Raw genomic sequence first — 12,689 nt, forward strand, 5'->3', positions numbered from 1 at the left:
CCCGTGGTTTCTACACTCGAATTTTCGGACAATCTTTTTCTACTTATCGCTTTATCAAATAATCTGCACCAACCTATCCTATTCGAGCGTTCGCTCGCTTTTTCTCGCTGCGGCAACGTGCAAATAACTCAATCGTAACTTAAAAATAAATTTCATCGACTATAAAAGCTAATGTTGTATTATATGTCTGTTCATGCAAATTATATAATTAAAAAGTTTTAAATTACATAATTTATTAGATAAATTACATAATTACATAATTTATCATGTTTTTTTTCCTATTGTGTGTTTCTTAAATATATAAATTCAAATAATTTTTATGAAATTAGCATTCTATTTTTTTATAGAATTTTAATAGAGTTAATAGATATCTGTAACTTTTTTCAAAAAAGTTTTAAAGTTATGATACAATTCGACAAGATTTCTATCGTTAAATAAATTAAGTAGATAACTGGCGCGGGTAAATTTAGGATTTGCAACATTATTTCTCACGAGAGTAAATTCTTTACAGGTGAGAAATATATTAGCAAATGTTAATTGCATAGTAGAAGTCGCAGGTGTTCGTGTGCGCCTCTAACCACGTTAGCCCGCATCGTTCATTATCTTACCTTCGACACAGGCAAGTAATATCGTATTCCAGCAAACTGGAAGTATAATATAACTAGACGAATGCTCTAGTTGGCCGCGCGCAAGGAGAGTGGGGTTGGTTACGCAGAAGGGTGCACGCTTCAGTACCGAGACACACGGGCCAGGGGGGGCGGTCGGAGGTTCGAGGGGAGGGGAGGGGGTGTAAGGGGGGAGGATGAGGAGGAGGAGGAAGTAGGATCGTACGGAGGGGGAAGGAGTCAGGGGCGTAGGTAGTCATTATGTGGAGGGAGGTGACGTCACTGACGGTGACGGATGGCTACACGTCAGGCAAGTATAAACCCCATGGTACCCAATAAATTATTGCAACTATAAATTACTTCTGTGCTCACGATATAATGCTACGGCTACTGCGGCGGACGTTGTGTGCGTAGGACGTCGTACGTGCGGACATGTGTGCGTGCGTGCGTGTGTGCGTGCGTTATGTGGATTTGCGTGCCGGTCCACTGTGTACGTACGGTCGTGACGATACGCGACGGTGGGGCGAGCAAACAAAGGTGGTACGATGCCAGACTAACTAGGCTCGGTATGGACATAGGTAACCCCATATACAGGACTTTCTTTCTTCCCCCCCCCCCCCCTCCCTCCTCGGTGCTCTCTTTCGCTCTTTCTCTCCGTTTCTCTCGGTCCCTTTCGTGCGGTGAACGCGCGCAAACGGGCTCCTCGATTTACGAACGTTTCTGACCACCATATCCCGCTGCACCGACGTTTTTATTCGCGTTATGGGAATATACGCTAAGCCGACGAAAGCGAGAAGTCCGCGGGATTTACGGGAGCGTTAGCGCGCAAAAAGCTTTTTCTGCGATATCGATGATTCTGGACGGAACGTTTCGTTGCCAAGGAAACAAGCGAAAATAGCGGCGTGATTATTTAAAGATATAGCGATATCCCAAATCTCGATGCGAGTGTCCAAAACGCGATTCAATAATAGCTTTTTAATTAAACCGATTGACCTGTTTGACCTGATTGCCACCTAATTAGCATCACCTTTGTTTCTAATCGAACGATCGATTTCTTTACATTCGAAATTAAATCATCGCATTAATGTTTCAATATCATTTGCTTATGATTATATTTAGTTGACTGAATTAAGATTCTTAATATCTACGATTCGGAAATGTCTGTAAAACGATTTTTAATGTCTTCTGTGTCTCTTGATGTACTCAAGAAGATGATAAATCCGGATTTCGCGGTATATATAGCGAGAGTTTTAGAGTTTAGAGTGCATTCCTAGATCTTTCCGGGCGGAATCGTTTTTCGCGCGTTTCCAGAACGTTCAGGGCCCCGGGTCGCGATGGAAACCACCGGGGTAACATAATCCTGATACGTAATAAATATCGCCACGTCGGTCTCGTTCGACAGTATTGGTGCGTCTGTCTCTCATCTGGATGCCTTTGGGGGCTAGGAAAAGAGGCAGAGCGGGATTCAGCGGGGCCCGGGGAGTGGATATTATGGGCGAGCGAGTGAGTTATACGCCTTGCCGCATGTGTGTCGCATAAATCTGTTCCAACCTCGGTCCCGGCCCCCTTACGACTACGCTGGAACTGCTCTGGCTTCGAGCGACGGAGAACTGAGTGACTGACTGACTGCCACCTCCTCTCCACCTCCTCTGGCCATCACCTCCTTTCGTCCTCTGCCTTTCGTCCTCTGCCGCGTATTTCCCTCAGCGAACTCTACTCCTCTAACTTCCCCCGACATTTCCAACTGCACATACTGCCGAATGCCGGGCGCATTGGGGGTAGGGGGTGCACGCAGTTCGTTTAGTTTAAAATACGTGTTACACGGTGCGCCGGCGGTATTTGAGAAACAGGAAAAACGTAGTGATATATATCCTTCCTATTTTTCACATTTAACTGCAATATGCTACAACAGAAGAATTTTTAGACAATTACCATTCAAATGCATTATTAATAAGCGAAGCACTCGGTACTTGAAGATTTGAAACGTATATTGATTATATATATATATATACATATATATATATATATATATATATATATATATATATAATCTTACTATAATTTTTTATAAATCTTGCTATATGATACGATTATATCGTAAATTAAATTTCTGATGCTAAAAATCTTATTTTAATTTAGGAAACTAAATGTTACAAATCTATTATGAACACAATTGAGTTTTGATAAAAGTATATGATATTAATGGTCCGATGACAAGTTTTACAACAATAACTCTGCCGTCGCGGCAAATTTTAGGCCGCTTTCCTCGTCACCGTTTGAACTGTGATTCATCGGACAGGCCATCGGGATGATAGTTGGTAGCGCTTCGTAAATCGCAGTCCGCGGCATATTAGTAGGGCTATATTTAGGCGGCTGTCCACTGATGAAGTGGTACTACCCCAAGTCCTCCGCGATGCAAGAAGGTAACTTATAGACTTCGAGGGACATGGTGTACGGTGTAAATAACTCTCGCACGGTTGCGGAAAGCAGGCGAAGCGGAAAAACGATATAATATACACGACAATGCCAAAAATTAAACGGGCGTCGTAACTTTAAAATATCCAGTTTATGTACAAGTGATATCCGCGCTCTTCGGCCGCACGAAGACGTCGGGTGCTCGACGTTCTCGAGAGGATGACAAAAGTACAATGCGCTCCCTGTGCAACGATGATATTCCATTCGAAGGAGAGTCGTTTGTGCGCGCGCGCGCGCACACACACACACACACACACACGCACGCGCGCACACACACACACACACACACACACACACACACACACACACACACACACACACACACAAGAAGACTAAAAATAATCGCTGTCGCTATTAGAAACGCGTGTATAAAATGCCGCTTGGGTTACGAGATACTAAGTGCGAGTTAAGGCGCGAGTTATTTGCGTTGGGGAATCGAAGCTTGTCGTTGGACGTGAATTAACTGAGGTCGACCGCGTGAGAGAGAGGAAGATTGAGAGATGCACCTGCCGTTTGCATCACCCATCCGTTACTCGAACGACAAGAACGCTTCTCTAATTTCCATTCACACCAATCCGTAACGGAGCTGTACGTGAGGAATCTTAGGAATTGATGCGTATAAATTATATAACGAGTATGCGCGCGCGTTAATTAACATTCCGCTTTGGCTAGCGATTGAGGCGCGATAAGAGGCGCGATAACCGGACAGCTCAGACGGCGATCCTAAAATCCCAACTGCTCTCTGGCAGCGATCGCGAGAACTTTGCGATAATTCTCCTTCTTCGATTTGACGCGGTCGTGAGAAAACGCTCAAACAACATCTGCCTCCGTACGCGTTTATGTGCAACACGTCGCTACGAAATCGTTCGCGAGCCGCGTTTCCAAGCGAGAGCGACGTCAAGGCGAAGCGAACGCGGCGAGAGCGACGTTCGGGGCGCAAGAACGATTCGGTCGCGGCGGGAAGATAAAGTTAAGGAGAACGAAAGAGAGACGAGAAGACGAACGGCGGACAGACGGCACGGCAGAGAGAAGGAGAGAAGATCGAGAGGCGCACCTGTCCTTCTGTACATCAGCCGTCCGTCATCCGCGCGACAGATCGACTCTGTCGGTGCGCCGCCGCGTCGTTCTCCACCTTCTCCAACCGCTCGCCGAGCACTCGCGCGGAGTACCACGTGGCATCGCACTTATTTATGTTGACACAATATTTATTAGGACGGATCGGTGAGTCGGCCGTTCGCTCATTCGCGCGGCTCGTCAGCCTATTTCGGGACTGCCTTCCCTCTTTCTTGCCCGCGCGCTCCGACACGTCGACGACGACGACGACGACGACGACGACGACGGAGTTGTCGGCCGTTTCACGAGAGACACATCCACTCTTTTTTAGGATTAAGATGCGAACTGGTCATGCGTCTTATTTTCTTCCTGTCCGTCAAGACGCGCCTGATGCGCTGCCACTCGCTTCGCCAATTGCATCCCGCCGTTGAACGTTCGTCACGGAAGTTTTTATTTCGGACCGTGACGGCGATCGGACAGGCACATCGTTGATCTACATATATCTTATATTATACTTTCCAACTGCGTGATTGCTGCGTTTTAATGTCCTTGCCAAAATGAAGTGATACTCTCCGTGTGAATTTTTGTCGTCTCTCCATCCCGTCAAGAAGATTATTATTTACTTATATAAGATTTTGTAATATCTGTGCGATGTTTTAACATAAATACATGAAATGCATACATATTTATTGAATATTTTCTGATCAGAAATTGTCAATAATTCATATCAATTATTTTATTATTAGGACATTAATTTTAAAAGAAGTTAAATATTATTTAAATGTTTTGCAGTGCCAGCATACGATATTTCGTATGCGCACATTTTCTTATTTTCCTTCTAATTCTGCAACATTAATGGATTTTAATGTAAATTTAATGAATCGGTGAAAATGAAATTCGTGCAATGAGAGCACGAATTGTTTTTGTGCGACAAATCAAAGAGAAGCCATACGGTTTCGGTTACAATTCGTCCTTTGTATTTCCGGAAAGAAGTGAATATTCGTGGTTCGCGCTACTTCGCGAGAGGATATGACAGGGGCTGTGTAAACGCGGCGATAACCGGACGGATCGACACCAGCTGCTCTATGTTTGTTGCCGGTTCTATAAATAGGCCAGTCGGCCCTTTCTCCACCTCGCGCTCGCGCTCGCGCTCCGCGCCCACCACCTCGCCGCCACCTTCATGCTCTTTCTCTTCCTCGCGATGCTTGAGAGATGTTACTTCGCTGACAATTATTGTTGTCACGGCCTCCGCTCCGGCAGTCGGTAACAGGACTGACACTTCGAAAGGCAGCGTGACGGAAAGCGCAAGAAAGAGCGGCGGAGGGCGAGAAGGCGCCGAGCGGCATGACAGGGAGACAGAGAGAAAGAGAGAAAGAGGAGACGAGGAGCGAGGGACGAAGAGGAAGAGGAGGCGGATGACGAACGAGGGGGGAGGAGAAGAGTGACGGATATCGTGATGAAGGCGTCCTCCTGTCACCTTCCTCCCACCCCCCCCGTTCTTCGTGGCATCGTACCGCACTTGCACGGCTTCTCTCTCCGGGCCACGTCCGGTTCAAGACTGTCAGAATTGCGCGCGAAGGGCCAGTGGACGAAAGAAAAAAACCGAATCCATGAAATCCTATATCTTTCGTAATATCGCTTCTTACAGCTGCGCAGATCGTATTCGAAACTGCTGCGAAATCGATTTAATGAAATTAATCGACGGTCGACGACTAAAAACAATCGACAAGATTAATATTATTCCAAAAAATCAATTTTTAACATTTTTATTAAACATCAGTTTCCCCTTATTAGCGACTTATTATTTCTAAGAAAGTCTTACTTTTTTTTCTTTAGAATCAGAAATATTCTAAGAAATTGAGAATAGAAGTAAAGGTAGAAATAAAAGTCTTTTACCAAGACACAATCGCTCGACTTTTTTCCATATCTTGGAAAGTCAAGTGATTATTGTCGTAATTATGTAACAATGTAACGCCAACTTTTATGTATTAGCTCGTAAAATGACAGAAATTAATCCTCAAAGATCCAAATTATCTTATCCATGGCCAGAAACCGGGGATATTTCGAGCTTGGAAAAATCCGTTAATTTCCGTTCCCGATGGATAATATATCATGATAAGCCACGCGACGTCGAGTCGACGTTCTGTGCCGCCGTTAAGGGTTAAAGAGAGAAATAAGCGTGTCGCGATCCTCCAGTTCGGGATATTAATCGCGCTCCTCACCGATCCCGACTTTCGCCTAATGCAAAACGCCGTGGGGACGGATGCTACTAACGAAGAGCGAAACGAGTTCGCGGATTTCGCCTTCCTGAGCAGCGGGAGCAGCGACGCATCGATCATCACTGTCGCCTGTTGCGCGATTGGACGGACGGACGGACGGTCGGTCGGTCTTACCGGACGTGCACACCGTCCATCCATCATTCAGTCGTCGTACCTGCATCAACGGACGCATCTTCGGCGCCTCCGTGTGCGCACGGGCATTAATACCATTCCCCGAAGAACGCGCGAGACGATTAGCCCGATCGGTCTGCTATATTTCGGGCCGCGTCGTAAATTATTTCGCGCGGCCGCATTAAATTTATCGCGCGGCGATGCCCGAGACCAGTTTCGAGACGAACGAGTGCCACTTAACTCTGGCGACTTTTATTTGCGATCGAGACGCGATTGACGTGAGAGATCGGGATTTCTCGTCTCTTTAAATTCGCAAGCAGTCGCAGACAGTGCGGTTATTTCGAAAATTAATTTTATGCTTCGACTTCATTATAAATATATTTTTCTCGAAGGAGGAAACGGAGGGGGGAACAATATTCATCACGTTTGATCGAATGGCGATATACGTCCACGTATAGAACTAAAAATAAGAGATCATAAAACGCTTAACTCATATCCGTTTTTATCTATCTATATTTGAACGTGACAAAATTTTAGAAATTCGAAGAGTCTCTAAAATTCATTAAATTCTATAAATTACTGAGATTATACTTGGTTAAGCTTTACATTAAAATGTTAACGTAACTATTTTTGCGTAATCTTTGCGTTATCTTGCGTAATCCATCTCGCAAAAGTAACAAGATGATTACTGTTCAAATATTTTATCCAGTGAACAACAGGCAAACGCATCTTCAAGTTATTTGAGTAATTGACAATACGTGTAATAGTGCGTCTCTCGTGTTATTTTCACGAACTATGCCACGGAGTCTAAGAATAGTCAGTGGACTTTGCGAGTTCGCATTGTATACACTGATTTGTGGACACTTTTAATCGTTACACTTGCGAAAGAGAGAGAGAGAGAGAGAGACGCCATGAAGATTAACGTTTCGGAGAAGGCGACGAGGAGGAAACGTAGACTGACAACGTCGAAAAATATCTTTTACCAGGCAAGTTATTCGCCGTATGTCGGGCAGATCTCTCTCTCTCTCTCTCCCCTTCCCTCTCCCCTCTCCCGGCATACAATATACACTGTGCAAAGACTGTCACTAAAATATGAACGTTAATAACTCGTACACGCGTTCGAGCGGCAGCGAGCGGCATTGCCTTGCCAAAACGCCAACCTTTTTTTCGCGAGACACGGCTCTCGCGCGTCGCCGGAGAGACCTTCTGTCCATCACTCACCTTCAAGCCCAAATGTCTTTGCTCGGTTATCCCCCCCCCCCCGCCGCTCGTTCGTGCCTCTTCCCTTCGTCGAATCGCTCACTCTCGTCCCGAATCTCCACGGATGTTTCTAACGCGTCGCTACTGCGACGTTGGCGCGACGTCTAATCGCCCGCGGACAATCCGCGCGTCCGCGCCAGAACGAATTAATACACGAATCGAGCCGCGCAAATTGGATTAGCGCGCGCCGGGAGAGCGAACGTGTTGAAGGAGTGGATTTTATTTGGATGGAATTTCGTGGAATTTCGCTGAATTGCGCAGTAGCGATGAAAGCGGCTTCGTCGATGACTCTGTTATTAATTTTTCCGTGATGGAATCAGGAAGTGAAATTAATTCTGAGCAGAATTAACATTATTTATGTAGAACGTACATCTATTATATAGCAGATTATATCTTTCCTATGCCTAATATCAAATTTGCGTTTACTCGTCCATTAAGGTGAACTAATTGCCGTTGTGCGTATATTCGCGCTATTACTATCATTAACGGTAAATTAAAAAGCATCGTGATAGTGGGAAAATTATTATAGCTGAGTTAGTTATCTTAATAGAACTTTAGACAATGATAATTTTAATTTTTCTTGAAATTACTTGTGTTATTTATGGATTTCTGTTGCACACAGTTTACATGTGAATGTTTTTGATCAAATCGAGATATGTCGATGTCACCGATAAAATTATATACGGAAGTGTTAATCTCGCAAATGTTAATTAGCCATTACGCCATAATCGTCAATAGTAAATTACGAGTTATTAATGGACAGCCTATCGACGGCGTGGATCAATGAAAGGATCGACTTTAATTTAACAGTTTATGTGCGCGATGCACACGTAGAATAACGTGCTATCATCCAACGCGCGCGCGCGCGATGTAGCGCGGGAATGATCGCCAACAGGGTGATAAAGTCCTCACGATCGGCCTCTACGATAAATAATCACTCGGTGTGCGATGTTTTTCACCCCCGCCGCGGTAATTTATTGCCACGCGTGAACGCGCGCGGTTAGGCGAGCTCTATATCGTTGCGGTAGCATTGCTTCTTATCCATCGTACGGATAATATTATTATCACGAGATTGATAAACGCGCTCTTGCCAAGCAACGATAAGATCTGTATGTTTGTACGTAGCTGGCTCTTTCTTATTCGGAATGCCGAAAAATATTGTGTCGCATAAGCCGTACGACAAGCCAAAGGGATGCCGAATGTATCTTAATAAATTACGGCGCAAGTCGGCTGAATGATTACCAACCATCGGAAAACGACAATCAAAGCTACCGAGATTTTCGTCTAGAGACTATTGTTTGAGACTAGCTTTGGTTCATGACGAGCACCAGTCGAATCAATGGATACCAGTCGAAGTCGCGCATAGGCAGCCGTCCTATAGACGTCAGATTTCGTAGCTCCCGATCGAACGAAATGAAAAGCGCGAACGAAGCTCCGTGGATTGCGGCGCGTAATATTCGCGGTAGTTCGCGCGATTTTGTTACGAGGCAGCACGACAATTTCGCAGCGGAAACACCGGCCCCGGAAATCCAAGATCTTCGGTATTTCAAGGCGGACGCATGAGAGAGAGCGAGAAAGAGAGAGTGAAGAGGGGGGGGGAGGGGGAGGAAGAAGTACGGGGAAAGATTTTGAGTACACATAGAGAAGGCGACGGCGGCAGCAGGGAAAAGCAATCGGGCGACGCGGATTCGGGGTTTTCACAGCCCTTGTCGATCGCGCGAGATTGAACGAGGCGTGTCCAAGTGCCGCGACTTCGGAATATCCGTGGAAAATTGAAGGAGAACATGCTCCATGCGGATTCCGCTTCCAACGAACCTTGCAGCGTGTCATTGCTTTCGTCGATCGCTTTTTAAACGTTTAACCGATGGCAGAGGCATTCCATATACACGTTTAATGTATGTGACAGATTGACTCGAAGCTTCATTTGATTAAACGCTCACACATTTCCGAATGAGTAATTTGAACTGAAACTTGTATATATTTACGTAGGAGTTAAGTTTTATCCAGCTAAAAAGAACTGAGCTTTTTCAAAAGTACTTTTTTCAAAATGAATATCTGTGTGTTGTGATAAATTACTTTTTAAAATAATTTTTATAATGTCAAGAAAAAAATATCCTATATATTTATCTTTATCGTTTTCTATTTGCGTTTCTAATGGATACGGAATATCAATATCATCAGCAATTTCTTTTGATGAGCCGTCTCGGGAATTATACATATAGATGTAGGATTTGATCGGAGAACGTCGTTTACGATGACGCGAGTAGCAGCAATGGAACGCAGCAATGGTTCGTAGTAGAGGGGGAAATTCGACAGACTGATGGAGTGAGTGTTGACTTAGGATAACAGTCGCCTCATCAGTCAATCAGTCAGGTAGACAACGGTAGGAAGGTACTCCGTCTTCGGTTGGAGCCTGTCGTCTTGTTCTGTTCACGTCGTCCTAAAGAACACCTAAGTGAGTCACGAATCTGACCACCTGACATTCAAGGGACTTAAGATCGAGGGCCAAAATAAAAACGAAAAAAAAAAAAAAGAAAGATAATAAGACGAGTCTGAGAGGATCGAATGCTAAAAAAGTCTGTCTGTGGTCTCCAGTACCAAGTGTATTGATCTAATTCTTCGGATGTTTCTTGATGCATTTAACAGCGATATGTCGAGAGAACAGTTAGCAGTTTAATATTCGAAATAAGAATATAAATTTTTCCGGCATTTTAAATTAAAATTGTAACTTTTCTATTGAAATGAATTCACAGCGGATAATAGTGTTTAATTTGATCTTCCTTCTTGCGATATCTTCAAATACTGAATAAATTAAGAATTGAATAAATTGAATAAGTATAAATTGAATAAGTTGAATAAATTAAGAATTAAATATAGCAGTAATTTCCAATAATGTTATTAAATATTAAGTCGAAGAAAATTATACCAATTAACCAATTGATCAATTGATCATTATCCTATTTTTATCACAAAAACTGTTATTCATTTTATTTGCAACGATACTTCAAATGTATGTTATTCTAAGAATATCTTATGATCGTCTTTGCTCTCAAACTCTCGAAACAAGAGTGATATTCTTCTGGGCTCGGAGCGCGACCCTCCCAATCGATCTGAAAAATCTGGATCATCACTTGAGGAAGTCGTAAATCAACGTCTTGTATCTCTCGAATACGGATTGAGTATGAGGCTTTCAAAGCCGGTTGCTCCGTGAGGAGGAGGAATCGCAGGGTGTACGCGGGAGGGAGGCAAGCGAAAGAGACACGGAAAGAAGGACAGAAGGCACGCGCGAGGGAGAGAGGAAGAGGCGCGCGGAGGAAGGAGAAAACGGATTCATCCGTCAGTCACTCTCTGGCAGACCGCGAGAGAATCACAATGCGAGGCCTCCCTCTTCTCGCCGTCCCTCTTCGTCCTTCTGTCCGCCCGTCCGTTCGTCCGTCTGTCTGCCTGTCCATCCGTTCGTCTCTTCGTCTGCCTCCTGTCACTCTCCCCGCCAGCCTTCCGACGGTTCTCGCATCAGAAATTCATCTCCTCTCCTGTCCTCCTCCGGGTTCTCCTTTTGTTCCTTCCCTGCCGCCACAGCCGCCGGCTTGTTATTATGTACTGTTTTATTGCCAGGACGTTGCTAAAGTTCGACCCGGTTACTTGCCCCGGCGTGGCGTCATTGCCGCCGAGAGAGAGGGAGAGAGGGAGAGAGAGAGAGAGAGAGAGAGAGAGAGACCCGCGCCTCCCCGGGATATTCGCCGAGATAACCGTGCGCGAGTAGTACTACTTATCAAAGATCCGTCTCAGAAGGCGTCCCAGCAACTTCGCTCGGCCGTCCCGACGTGAAAGAGACGAGAAATTAACTTCGTGCACTGTGAAGCCCCGTACGGCTCTCGCGGAGAAATCTTTTCTGATGTACGCAGCTCTACATTTCTAACACGGTGGTTATGTAATTACCGGTATCCACCGACGGCCTGTCCGACAATGAGAAACAGAGTAAAGCCCGGCGGATGCTTATGCCTGCAGTAGCTCCCACACGGTGATTATAAACGCCTAGTATGTTGTATCGTTAAAAGTAAAGTAATTTTCGAGGAAAGGTTCTTTGTGTTTGATATATCTCTCACATTTCGTTCGGATTTCAGAGCGATTAATTTATATTGATATTCCGCGGAAGAGTGCGTTAAAAATAATTTTTTTTGCTAATAACTTTTTTAGTACTTATTATTTTATTGACTTATACTTATTATTTCATGATATGATGTATTATCATATGTTTTAATGTTATACGAAATTTTTTTTAATTGTAATTTTAACCTCTGGTTTTAATCTTGATTTGTGAGCCTGTAAGACGTATTTACACAATTTTCGGTTATCTCACGTCGCTTTTAGAGCTGCCGCTATGCATATCAGGTTTCTTACAAACAATTAAACAGACACCTTGCATTATAAATTTTCTTACTGGATGAACGTTCGGCGTAGATGCTAATTACAAGCAAACCTAACTGATTTAGCTCGTTGATTGCACGTAAATCACTAAAGTACACAAGCTGACATTAGTGCGGATGCCTATGCACGCTAAAATTTACGCCTTACTCACGACCGCAATTTATGAACATGCACTAAAGGATCCTTGTCTTAACACCTTATTTTTCGTTCTGCCATTTGTAAGGCTTACCGCGTTTCATCTCGGCGACTCGTTCCGCCTTCATACGTCTAAGAGTGACAAATCGTTTTCCAGAAGAATGGCCTCAAAAGAACACGTTCAAAAATTGACGGAAAATAATCAGTTTCAGTCTTCGTTTTAAAAGATGTATTACATTATATTATATTATATTATACATATTACATCACATTGCAGAAGATTGTGTAAGAAATAAATATCTCAGATTGCAACTAAATTTAGGGAAAATCTCTAACTAAATGA

General features: G+C 44.1%; 1 protein-coding gene across 5 annotated transcripts in view; it reads left to right on the forward strand.

Annotated features, from left to right (window-relative positions):
• The window catches only part of tio (zinc finger domain-containing protein tiptop), a 152,702-nt gene that overhangs the window by 126,478 nt on the left and 13,535 nt on the right, over positions 1–12,689 (forward strand). The gene's annotated exons all lie outside the window — the stretch shown is intronic.

This window comes from Pogonomyrmex barbatus, unplaced genomic scaffold (assembly GCF_055798465.1).
Source record: "Pogonomyrmex barbatus isolate J1 unplaced genomic scaffold, ASM5579846v1 scaffold6, whole genome shotgun sequence".
In the NCBI taxonomy this organism is placed as follows: Eukaryota; Metazoa; Arthropoda; class Insecta; order Hymenoptera; family Formicidae; genus Pogonomyrmex; species Pogonomyrmex barbatus.